Source organism: Embiotoca jacksoni, unplaced genomic scaffold, assembly GCF_022577435.1.
Source record: "Embiotoca jacksoni isolate LCO1_2020_lvr unplaced genomic scaffold, fEmbJac1.0.p SCAF_9, whole genome shotgun sequence".
Classification (NCBI taxonomy): Eukaryota; Metazoa; Chordata; class Actinopteri; family Embiotocidae; genus Embiotoca; species Embiotoca jacksoni.
In genome coordinates, this window is record NW_027185447.1 from 10,439,043 (window position 1) to 10,452,469 (window position 13,427).

The following is a 13,427-nucleotide window of genomic DNA, read 5'->3' on the forward strand; positions in this document are numbered from 1 at the left end:
AGGAGCAGCTGGACTCAGTAATCCTGACTGTATGCAGGGAGAGAGGAGAGGAGTACAATGAAGGAATGGTCAGAAACCACAGAGTGAGGTGAAGACAGAGTGAGGGAGGGAACAGAGGAGGGAGGCAGGCAGGCAGGCAGAGGAAGCGGGGTGATGTCACCTCTAACAGGCAGCCAATGAGAGTCAGGAAGGGAGAGGGGAGAGAGAGAGAGCGGCCAAAGGAGGGTGTGTTTTTCTATCACTGCAGCATCAGCAGAGAGAAGAGGGGCACAATCAATTTTCAAAGAGAAGGGGAAGAAAAGGCACAAGTAGATAAGGAAGAGAGGGAGACGCAAGGAGTAGCCAGAGGAAAGGAGCATCACCGTGGAGGTAAGAGGACGTTTTTTTTTGTGATGAGATGGACAGTTTGTCATTTAATGGAAAGTGAGCTGGTGAGCGGATTAATGAGGTGGAGGTGGCTTGTTATGGAATAGCACCTTTACCTCATCTTCCGCTGGCAGTACAAGATTACAGTCTGGTTCATGTAAATTACTTCAACAGCTTCTTATTTCAATGTCGGCTCTTTGGAAATTAATCTCATACGAGCCATCAGGTGTTTAGATGTTTTGGTAAACTATAAAATTACAGATAACACAGCACTTAATTGAAACAATAATGATTGGACAAATGTCAAAAGACGTCTTTATTTTGGTGATAGTGGCTAATTACACTTAATTTGGATTACCTTTAACTGTTTCGAGTTTTGAAGCCAAGTATCGTAGATAACCTGTTGGTGCTGAATACTTTCAGAAAAAGATGTTTTTTGTTTTTGTTTCAGTATTTCTATCATGCTGATTTAACAATCAGTGATCTGCATTCAACAGGGTCTCCTCCAACATGAATAGTGAACATACAGCAGTGCTAAGTGCCATTGTGCCACCTCAACGAACACATTATTGGCCATCATTTCAGTAAAAAATGACCTCATATTTACTTTTTTGGGATGAAATGAATAATAATGAATGATGATGAAGAATGTTTATATATTTTAACAGCATTGAACTACACTTTATAAATTGCTCGTGTTTACAATATCCGAACCAACCTAAAAAAGATACAGTACCAATATACTTAAGTATTCTGCAATGCTGCATTGTTGCATATTCTGCAAACTGGGAATAATTTTTTAAATTCTTCGTTTTGCGTCGCCTCTCCGTCTGCCTTGTTATTTTAATATGAATATTTATTTTCTTCCCCTCCCCCAGCTAATAGCTGAGTGGCTTAACGTTAAGTGTATCCACCGATTGCAATGTGCTGCTATGTTTTCCATTGATGCAGAGGAGGGAACTCAGCTGTACAGGGAGCAACACAGCAGAGTAGACTATAACAATTTTCTGGTCTACCAGTCTTATCTCCTGGAGCTGCAGTGGGTCTGTTTTGCCAGCGCAATGATGGAGTAATCGTAACCTGCAGAGTTTTGAGGAGGAAAGAAAGAGAAGAAGAAAACTGGGAGAAAGAAAGAAAAAAAAAAGAAAAAGAGATTCATCTATCAACTGGGAACAGACGGTGAGAGAGATATTTGTACTGAAGGAGGGGATCAGAGGGTAAATAAGGGTGGGGCAGCGCACACAGCAGACTATGGAGGTGTGCCGATGAAAAGGAGGCACTCACCTGGCTGAATGCCACACAGATGCCTGCTGTCAACCACTGCGGCCTATTAAACATCCTTCCTTTACACGCAAGGAAACGGACTGCTCCACCACTCGTATTAATGATGTAGAAAAACTGTATTGCCAGAAGCAGTTGCTAAAGGCTGTGAGCTCGTTCCATTTGTAGCTTGTTAAGGCGTGTCTGGTGTTCTGTGGGTAACAAATGCATATCATGCACAAAGATATGACTCACAAAAGTATAATTAATAACATCATCATTTTAAAAAGATATCTGCTAATACAATGTCAGTCGAGAGAGAGCTGGTTCACCACACTAGTGGTGTGGTGAACCAGCTCTCTCTCTTCCCTCCCTCCATGCCTGAGTAGCCCGCAGCTTGTCCCAGATGAACCCAGTCAAGGGACTGGAGGGGAGAGAAAGCACTGTGTCTGACAATGACTTGTTACCATCTGTACAACATCCATAAACATACTGCACTGCACACATTCACACAATAGATTCAGATAGAGCTGCATCTGACAAGGGCGTGTTGGAGTGAATGGGTGTGTTTGTGTGTATGGAACCTCTCCGTGGCAGCAATGCTCCAGAGACCTGCTGCTGGTCACATTATCATACTATTTAATGCAGTAGGTTTTGTGTGGAAGTAGCGGGCGGATCTCCAGACTGTGCCCGAAGCTGCTGGTGTTGCAGCGACGTTGTTGTCAGAGTAGCTGGACTTAGAGTCTATGATTACCCTCTCCACAGTATGGTGCAGAATGTAATCTCCCCTCTGACGCTGGCTCGTTAATTGAGCTGTTCCATCAAAGAGATGGATGGAAACAGGGATTTATGTGAGGAGAGAGAGATGGAGAGACAGGGCTCAGCAATGAAAAGGCAGAGGAGGAGGAGGGTGTAAGCAACATAAAAAAAGATAAAGGAGAAGAACGTGGACTTCCTTTTGAAAGGCAAAGCACTCTGCATCCTTTAGTGTATGTTTTCTGCTACAGTGCATCCGGAAAGTATTCACAGCGCTTCACTTTTTACACATTTTGTTATATTACAGCCTTATTCCAAAATGGATTAAATTCATTTTTTTCCTCAAAATTATACACGCAATATCCCATAATGACAAAGTGAAAATAGTTTGTTTCAAATTTTTGCAAATCTATTAAAAATAAACAACGAAAATATATCACGTACATAAGTATTCACAGCCTTTGGCAGAAATTACAGCCTCAAGTCTTTTTGAGTATGATGCTATAAGCTTGGCACACCTATTCTTGGGCAGTTTCTCCCATTCTTCTTTGCAGGACCTCTCAAGCTCCATCAGGTTGGATGGGGAGCGTCGGTGCACAGCCATTTTCAGATCTCTCCAGAGATGTTCAATCGGGTTCAAGTCTGGGCTCTGCCTGGGCCTCTCAAAGACATTCACAGAGTGTTCCCGAAGCCACTCCTTTGTTATCTTGGCTGTGTGCTTCGGGTCGTTGTCCTGTTGGAAGATGAACCTTCGCCCCAGTCTGAGGTCCAGAGCGCTCTGGAGAAGGTTTTCATCAAGGATGTCTCTGTACATCGCTGCATTCATCTTTCCCTCCATCCTGACTAGTCTCCCAGTTCCTGCTGCTGAAAAACATCCCCACAGCATGATGCTGCCACCACCATGCTTCACCGTAGAGATGGCATTGGCCAGGTGATGAGCGGTGCCTGGTTTCCTCCAAACATGACGCTTGGCATTCAGGCCAAAGAGTTCAATCTTTGTTTCATCAGACCAGAGAATTTAGTTTCTCGTGGTCTGACAGTCCTTCAGGTGCCTTTTGGTAAACTCCAGGTGGGCTGTCATGTGCCTTTTACTGAGGAGTGGTTCCGTCTGGCCACTCTACCATACAGGCCTGCTTGGTGGAGTGCTGCAGAGATGGTTGTCCTTCTGGAAGGTTCTCCTCTCTTCACAGAGCAACGTTGGAGCTCTGTCACAGTGACCATCGGGTTCTTGGTCACCTCCCTGACTAAGGCCCTTCTCCCCCAATCGCTCAGTTCCTGGTGGAAGAGTCCTGGTGGTTCCAAACTTCTTCCATTTACGGATGATGGAGGCCACTGTGCTCATTGGGACCTTCAATGCTGCAGAACTTTTTCTGTACCCTTCCCCAGATCTGTGCCTCGATACAATCCTGTCTTGGAGGTCTTCAGACAATTCTTTGGACTTCATGGCTTGGTTTGTGCTCTGACATGCACTGTCAACTGTGGGACCTTATGTAGACGGTGTGTGTCTTTCCAAATCATGTCCAATCAACTGAATTTACCACAGGTGGACTCCAATCAAGTTGTAGAGACATCTCAAGGATGATCAGTGGAAACAGGATGCACCTGAGCTCAATTTTGAGTGTAATGGCAAAGGCTGTGAATACTTATGTACATGTGATTTTTTTGTTTTTGATTTTTAATAGATTTGCAAAAATTTCAAAACATTTTATTTCACGTTGTCATTATGGGGTACTGTGTGTAGAATTTTGAGGGAAAAAATGAATTTCATCAATTTTGGAATAAGGCTGTAATATAACAAAATGTGGAAAAAGTGAAGCGCTGTGAATACTTTCCGGATGCACTGTATATGTGAAAGGAGCAGACAGAGAGAACTATAGGAGATAGAAAAAGGCAAGGTCACAAGAGAAGATGTGTTGTAGCAGAAGAAGGAACCATTTAAATAAAGTGCTCAAACATTAATAAGAAGATTTCTGATGTCTGATTGTTAATGAAGAAGATTATCTGAAAGTAAAGCCCTGCAATGCGCAGTCGGATATTTATGCTTTTGCTGTATTCATTTTTATGGGATGAGTCTGGCCTGTTTCCAAATGCCTTTAGTCCTGCAGTTGAAGTTGGAGAGCTGGTGTTGTGTAGGAGGAGAGAAGTGATCTACTCTCAGTCTGCCAGTTAGGAGCAACTCCACGGTAGAGCAGTGGGGCGCTGTCCCTTCGCTCCTCAGCCACCTGTTATAGCCTCGGAGCAGCTTTGTCTACCCTCATGCTCACCAAACACAGCTCACCAAACACAGCTATATGAACACATGCAAACATAAACACATCTGCACAGTGCATCTTAAGCAACGCTCGGCAAACTCACACTGCAGAACTCCTGTTGCAGTGCACCAAATTAAAGATTCTCTGATGTTGCCTCCCTGGCCTGATTACTTAAGCGTCTGCGACTGATCAAAGACCGCACTCATCACTTTCTGGGGATTCAGCCATTAAAGCAGCAGCGAGGTAAAATATGGGTTAAGAGGGAGAGATATCTCTCAGACTGAAGTGTCAACAATAACACTTTCATGTCTACTTTCCTTTTTATCCTCCTCTGAGAGAATAACAGTTGTAAAGTTACAAACTCACAAGCGCAGATTCAAAGGCTTGTAAGTGATCTCCCTTGAGTAGTCTTCCAGCATGTCTGCGTCTTTTCGATGCTGTGTGTGTGTGTGCGTGTGTGCGTGCGTGCGTGCACAGTTCAGCGGCAGGATCCTGTGCACCTTCAGGATGTTGTCAGGACCCCAACCCCCCCCTGCACCCCTTCTCCTTGTCCGCCTGCAGCTTGGAGGCTGTTTGATTTAGACTGTGCAGATGGGAGTCAGTCTACCGGGTGTCAAGTAGGGGATCGTGGAGACATGCTGTCAGAATACATTGCGGTGATTTAGGGGGCTAAGGGTCAGATGGATTGACGGGCCAGCCACGGGTAAATGACTATAGAGAATTGAGGTGGAGGGAAGGGGGAGACTGAAGTTTTCAGAGGTGAGGTGATGCAGGCAGGGAGGAAAACCTTAAGATGAAAATGATTGATTTAAAAGGAAGCAGGAGGGTATGGAGATGGCAGAAAGGCTCTTATGGAAGATGAGACATGGTGGAAATGGACTTTCGTAGTGTGATGACTCGTCATCCCACCAGAAGTCCTGCACTCTCTTCTCAGACAGAACAAAAATTTCGACCTATCCATTTCTTTTTACTGCCTCGGTGTCTCTTCCTGCCATTTAGTTGTTTGGTTTCACTTGCCATATCCGTATTAATACAGTGGACAGACAAAACCACATTGGGATCTTAATCAAAATAATGACCGTAACTCCCATTAGCCTTTCCAGAAAGTAGCTCTCAGACAAAGACTCATAAATCCAACCCTGCTATACAATTGAACCTACGATGGGTAGAGGGCACAAATAGAGGCGTCATGTATGGAAATGAATTTAATTTGGCAGAGTGAATTACCTTATTAGAGCTTTCAGAAGTGATGTTATGAGAGAGGAGAAATTGTAGAATTCCCTTGGGTGGTAAATATGATATTGGCAGTTAAATTACAAAACTGGAACCCCATCGTGGATATCACTTCAGACCAGGAGAGAAATTAATTATTTCCAAACCAATAACGAAACTGGAGGCCCCAGATATTGTGGAAATAAAATCTTCAAATAAGGGAAATTTTAACTAAATAAATAAAACAAACTGTCTTTATTACATTGTTTCATTACTGTGGGGCAAAATTGTAAATCCAATTCCTTTACAACACATTGTTAAAGTAAAGAATCATACTTGAAAGCAGCAACGCAATAAAGCTACACATTGAATATGAATTAGGGGATATATGAAACTGTTCCTCTCTTTGCCTCCTTGACGTTGTCATCTGTCGCTGGCAACATTATGTCTTTGTCTCGGCAACATACAGAATTCCCCCTCAGCATCACTCCTTCTGGACCCCAGTCAGCTCTATCAAAGAAGCTTTATTGTCCACATCAACGACTATTATTAGACTCAATTGACCCTCTGTCTAGTGTGTTTCCCTACTGCATGTATCTGTCTCTGACAAGTCTTCTTTTGATTGTCAAAGATTATGTGCATGAATGAGTCTCCATTAACAGTGACCAGTATGAGATGAATTAATTAATGCATGAAATACCAGTGTTAGGTTATGGCCTTTTATTTGTGAAAGATAATGTCAAGTGTCTGGTGGTAGCTTTGCTGAGACACATGAATTAAATCTGGAAGTTTAATGGCTACTGGATAGATTCAAAATTAAGTTACATATTACAGTTAACACCATAGAAAACTATTAATGCTTTTATTTTGCTCTGATTCTGTCTACATAAAACTCTTAGTTATATTCATAATACATACGTTTATAGAGTCTAGTTCCCAAGATGGAATCACAAAATAAATTAAACCACAAAAGGCAACTGAATATATTGTCATTATTAGAGTACTAATAGCAGTATTAGTAGTCTATTACAGACTTGTTTCAGTATTCTTTTTTTGTTAGCTTATTAACCATGTTGCAGATTAATCAACCTTTTAGTTTTTGCAATAGTGTAAATGTGCCAGAGCTAGCTGATGAGCTAATTTACATCTGTATTCCCTGGGCTGGTTATTACAAATTAGTGGCCTAATATCACTGTATAATGATATCTTATTGTTGGGTGATGTAAACGCTTATATAGGTTAAATAATTCCTAACGCTGGTAAACATCACAGGATTATATAGAATATATGTTGAAATGTATGCAATATAGCGACAGGCAAAGAGATAGCTTCGGTGGTCAACAGCACCGTTAAACATTTTGTCTTCTGGTGTTTTTTGAAGTTCCATATAGCAATTTTAGTTTTTTTTTAAGCTAATATATTTATTTGACAATATTGACAATATCTCCACACCACTGACCATATTGTGACACTTTGGGGAATTCATGTGCCCTTTGTCCATTCTGGTTTTCATTACATTTCACAGGCTGTTTATTAACAGGACAGGGTAGCATTGGTTTACTAATTCATTGATTTGTTGCAGAGAGGCCGGCTGCATTTTTAATGAAACTTTGGGGCATGATATATCTCAGAGCTGTGGGCGACTACAGCACTGATGCTTTTCTTTAAGTTACATCATGCTGCTCTGCTGAGGCTTTGAAGGAGGTTTTCAGTACGGATGGAGTTTATTCATCTGTGTTTTCCTTGTTAGTTTCCCCTTGGATAATGTTTCTCAATTTCCTTGGCATGACTTTCATCCTTGCCCAGTTTTTACCCTTTGCCAGTAAAAGAGTTTATTCTGATAGTCTAGATTAGAACGTCAACAGAGTAACAGTATCCACGCTTAAAGATGCATCTGTTTCACAGGCAGTCATGACTGAATGTTTTTTGCAGAGGCTGAGTTACTGTCTGTTTGCCTGAAAGACATTTACACTCTGGGACTGAAGCTTTCTCACAGTGAAGTCATGTTTTTTTTCTTCTGCTCCCTGAAAGACTGGACTGGATTGCAACATTGAGGCTTATGCCAGAGTGAAGTCTGTTGAAGCGTTGTGGATGCATGCCTGAAATTCTACTGAGATGAGATCAAGATTATGTTCTTTAGAACTCTTAAAATGTATGAGTTTAAAAACTCAAAGTTTGTGCTGCAGTTGTTGACTGCCAAGGTCTCTATTGCTCTGAAAAGATGGGAAGCATTGTTTGGTGTGTCACAGTCAAGAAGACAAGCTGTGTTTTTGGGGGCATAAGGGTAAATATGTTGAAGTGAATGTGACTGCTCACATGTGAAACCCAGTGTGCTTTGAGTGTTCTGAATCCATCTATAGGTGTATTTATTTGGAGCATTTAAATTTAAGTGTATTGATTTTGCTTAACTTGTCTCTTCCCCACTCTACACCTACACTTCATTTGATTTAACCATAACAGAAATAGATGGGGCGTGAAGCACGAGCATCCAGACAGACACACTCGAACTGACACAGCATCCTCAAGCACTGCAGGTGATGTAAGTAAACAGGTTGTCTGTGTGTTTGTCTCCTTGTGATGTTGTGACTGTAGTTTCTTGCAGGCAGTTTATCTGCTGTGTCAGCCATGATATATTCATTAGGGTTGGATTGCAAAGAGTTGGAGGGGATCAGGTTTTGAGTGGGTTGTAATCCCCATACACTGGCCTAATTTAATCTCACCTACTGTGCCATCCTATTTCACACTACACCCACCACACGCATGCAGGCGCTGGCTGGAGGAGAGAAGATGGTGGGCATACAAGGTTAAAACAGGGTAATGTCAGACAAGAGGCCTGAAGACAAAGAGGGAGGATGGTAAGAAAAGAGCTACAGTGAAGGGAAATTGATTATGAGCAGTGGGAGAGATATTCAAGTGCAGAGAAAGAAGCAGAAAATGTCAAGAAGGCAAGAAATGTCAGAAACAACAGGAGAGACGGATGAGGTTTAGAGGAAAAGGTGCTCTTTAAGTTTGTAACAATGGTCATGTTCGCTTACGTCTTTCTTTTCTGATCTTCGTCTTTCAGCGAACACAGCTGGACATTTCTTACATGAATCTTGTTAACAATTACATCAATATAGAATATAAATGCTGGAACACTGTGTATCTCAGACATGTAGGTTTTTAATTTATAGAAGCTGGTCATAAATAAACACTTATTTTGTCTGTGTAGCTGCATATGAATATATTATGTGTTATAAACCATTCATTGCAAGTATAATGCCTAGGGGTAATGAAATTATATGCCAAAAAAAACCCAACATTTTATTTTGGCATCTTTTCCAGATAGCCTTCTGCCCAATGTATTTTGAGATGCCTCGCCACCTCATTATATTTATTTGGCCAAGTTGCAAATAATTTGCATGTCACAAAGACTTCACACAGTTAAGTAAGGGTTTACATAACCTAATGTCTGTTGTTTTCTTTACCATTGATGACCTACATCCCTTTCATCAGCTATCCTTATCTACTCAGAGCCGGAATAAATTAGGTCATGCTTGCCTGCTATGCGCTCCACACATTTTCCACCTGAAGAGGATGTAGTCTGTGAAACTGTTCTAATTGCCCTCTTCTGAATGTGGACTTTGTGTTTTTAAGTCAGTCTGGTGTTGGAGATATTTTAGCTTGCTCCCTGAATTGGTTAAGGTAATTGGGCATGACACCACAGAAAGCCTCAAACAGAACAAAGCTGCAATAATGAGATGTCATATTTTGCTGTTTTGTTTTTATGCTATAAAATCGTCTACTTACATCAGCCATCATGTTCTGTTGCACAGCGGGAGAAATTGAGCAGTTTTTGTGGCTAAACTTGCGAGGCACATTTGGCGTAGCAATTTCTGCAAATCATTTGTTGAAATCTTTGTTGAAGAGAGGACTCACTAAAGTAGCAGGAAGCGATAAGGAGGCGTGGGGTGAGGCTTCTTGTTAATATGAGGAAATGATAAAAGGGGCAATCCCCAGGAGAAAACACAGAAGCAACAGGAAGAAAAAACTGATTTATTCAGGGGTGCAGATGTCACAAGAACGGGAGGTCTGGAGATGAATAGAGAAAAGATGAAGAGCAGGAACAAACCACATTGAGATAAAGAAAGAAGGGGCAGCAAATCGAGGGCCCAGACATTGTTAACAAGGCAATTATACACATAAGCAAATACCTCATCCACCAAACCTTACACAGTTGGGTGGGGCAGGAGAGAAAGTGGAAGTGCTTGAAGCTAAAGGAAGAACTCTTGTTATCAGTAACCTTTTTATAATGTTGATTGAACCATTAAATTTTGATTCTGCTCAGGGCATCGAGATGGAAGTGTGAGACTGAGGAGGTTAAGATGGAGGGACAATGTGGGAAGATAAACAGAGGAAGATGCAGTTAGGGAGAGATGGGAGGCTAAAGGACAGAGATCCTGTAGTGATTAAAATGTCAGTCTGTGCACAGGCAGGGGCACACCTGCCAACCATGCATTCACATACACACCAGCAAACTTAACAGACAGGATACAATCCAGCATGTGCTCAGTGCTGGCATGACTTAATTCACAGCATGTGTCCTGTATCATCCACCTTTATACATTTTTGTCTTCCTTCGATTGCCCCCATCCCTTCTGTGTTTCTGTTTCTTCCCCCAGTGGCTCAGACAGTTTGTGTTTTATCTGTGTGTGTTGTGAACACCATTTTGACCAGCCTGTGGTTCAAAGGGGGACAAATACGTCTACAGTAAATGTTAGTGACAGGGTTGTTACCAGCTGTGCAGCTGTCATACAGACTGTTCCCTGTGTTGCGACCCCTCAGCCTGCCTGCGGGGTCCGTCCGCCTCCACAAGTGTCAGGAGAGCTGGTTTCTTCTTTCACTTTGAATCAAAGAAAAATGTCTCTGAGGTGTTTGAGAAATGTTGTCATGCAAAAGCTGCATTTGTTTGGCTGGTACTGGCTGGCAGGAGTTGCTGACATGCTGTGTGGGTGTCCTATATAGAAACTAGCACAATCAGCATGTTTTAAGCCGGGCTATCATGAGATGGAGATGATTTAGATATCTGCCACCGTAGCAAGGGATTTAGTTGACTAAAATGTTGCTGCTGGTTTATTTTTGGGTTTATTGTCGGACTTTGTTGGCCTGCCTCTATGAAAAAAAATCGTAGGGTAATTTAGCAGCAGGCAAAGGTCACCACCGTTTCCTCTGCATCCCTGTGGTCACTCTCTCTGTATCAGTTTCTGCCTTCCTCTCTCACTGGAATTGGAGACAAACTCCTTCTGTCATCTCTCATAGCTGAAGTAAAATGGGATGGAAACAGAGATGAGAGACTGTGGTGGAGCTGTGGCCACAGCTGGGGCTTCAATGTACGGGGCAATACCCCAGGAGGAAGATGACGGGGACAGAAAAGATAATGTGATGCATGAGGAGTCGAGCGAGGAAGGGGATGAGCGGTGAAGCTCCACAAAACAATATGAATAGAGAAGAGATGAAACAGCGTCCTCACTTTTTTGCTTATTCACTCTGTTTACCTCCTGGAATAGAAAATATAAAGCCAGATATTCTTGTCACTCCTTTTAAATGTCTAACGGGAGATGACGCACACATAGACTGATGCAAACACAGGCGGGATGGAACAGGTTGTCTGTTTACCCTCTTTCATATTGCGCCTTGCTGAAAATTGGTGCGCGTGCTGGAAAATGTCATGTCCTTGATCTCTTTGCGCTGCTACACACTGGTGCGTGGAGGGGCTGGAGCTGTGTAGAGATGTGCGGAGGGGGATTTACAGAGACGGGGGTCTTCAGCAGAAAACAGGGCTGTGCGCCTCAGATAACACTGCAGCCTTTGATGGAGCTCGGCCCTACTCTGTTGGAGAGCACAAGCTGCTCCGCCTCAAATACATCTCCGCCGCGGACTCCATTGGTAATGATTGGATTTAGTTACAGAGCAGAAATGGTTTGCCGATGATAATGATAACAGATGCGATGGGAGTTAGTCAGCCACTTAGGGACGGGGGACTGTATCGAGGCAGTGCCAGCCTGCAAATTTCCCTTTAGACAGGCTTGTCTCTCTCAGGCTTGATAGAAGTTGATCGAATGCTACCTGTAATTATATTTTGTATGATCTTGGCCTGGTGATTGTAATGAAGATGTAGTGCAGGACAGATGTGTCCCACAAGCTTTTTTCCAAAGGGAAGCAGCAGAAAACTAAGGGGGGAGGGACAAAGAAGTTAAGGCTGAGAAAAAGCGGGGTTTCATAATAGTCAGAGGCAATCAGCAGGGAGCAGAGACTAGAGAAGAGAAGTGAAATATACAGACAGGAGTGCAAATAAAAGACAGACTTTCAGCAAAGACGACAGCCAGGAAGCAGGAACACTTTCAACTATTGGTTGCATGTAGACATAACAGGGGAACTGGAGAAAGTCAGAGATGGGAAAAAGAGCAAGAGATGGAGACACGGGAGACAGGAGATGAAGGTAGCGAGTATAAAGTACAGATACATGATAAAGAGAGAGCGAGAGGGGGTATGGGTATGAGGGGGGGCGGGGTGGGGCGGGGCGGGGGGTGGGGGTGAGGAAGATGAACATGTGGGAGGGGGAGGGGAGAGAGAAATATTTGCTGTGTGCAACTGAGCTGGAGTCAGGAGGTTGTCATGGTGATAGCGAGGTGAGAAAAGAAAAGAGAGGCAGGGGTATTCACACCTACACACATACACAGGCATGCACGCACTCACATGCACGGACACATGCTACAACAAACAAAATGAGTCATGCATAACAACACTGACCTGTCACGTTCTTAGCAAACACTCTCACACTTTTGTACACAAATGCACACACAGGTGGTGTGTACAAATAAGCTGAGGCCATGTATGAAGCCCTGTGGCCATATCACCACGCAAACTCCACGTCCCATCCCTCTCTGCTGTCTTTTAGCCTCAATCAGCTTCATTTGAATGGCAGGCAAATCTCCTTAAACTGACTTGACTGACTTGACAATTACCCAAACCAGCCTGCAGTCTGCTGCTGTATGAACACACACGTGTTGTTGTTGTGTGTGTGTGTGTGTGTGTGTGTGTGTGTGTGTGTGTGTGTGTGTGTGTGTGTGTGTGTGTGTGTGTGTGTGTGTGTGTGTGTGTGTTTCTCTTTACATATCTGAGCTGTGCTGTCTACATGGGTAACAAGCTGATGTAAAGACAAGCAGCAGCTCCAGTGGGGTATGATTTTCTGAGCCAATGCACACACACACTGCTGGCACGCACTTAATAATAATAATAATAATAATAATAATAATAATAATAATCAGAATTTATATATCCATAAAATGTTATAATAAAGATAATAAAACTGCAGTGACTTCTGAAAGAAATGTCAAAGTTATTGTTTTTTTGTATCAGAAAATTATAGAGTGTCTAGAGGAGCAGATGCTGAGGTTTTATGAACTGGAGAACAAAGCATGTTCAAGGAGAATAATATTTTACTCAGATCAAAGTGAAGGGACTTTTCCTTAAAAATAACTTCACCTTCACTTGTACCATTAGAAATGTGTCTCATTGCAGTGAGGGGAGAGAGTCTGAAGC

At 42.7% G+C, this 13,427-nt stretch overlaps 1 protein-coding gene across 5 annotated transcripts in view; it reads left to right on the forward strand.

Annotated features, from left to right (window-relative positions):
• Nucleotides 1-222: 222 nt before the first annotated feature.
• The window catches only part of l1cama (L1 cell adhesion molecule, paralog a), a 41,319-nt gene continuing 28,114 nt past the window's right edge, over nt 223-13,427 (forward strand). For 2 of the 5 annotated variants that reach the window (XM_069141511.1, XM_069141515.1), the window contains exons 1-2: nt 223-369; nt 8,307-8,385. The gene's annotated coding sequence lies outside the window, so the exon portion shown is untranslated. Of the gene's footprint in view, nt 370-1,385; nt 1,546-8,306; nt 8,386-13,427 lie in introns of all 5 variants that reach the window. The other 3 variants (XM_069141513.1, XM_069141514.1, XM_069141512.1) reach the window with 3 other exon arrangements.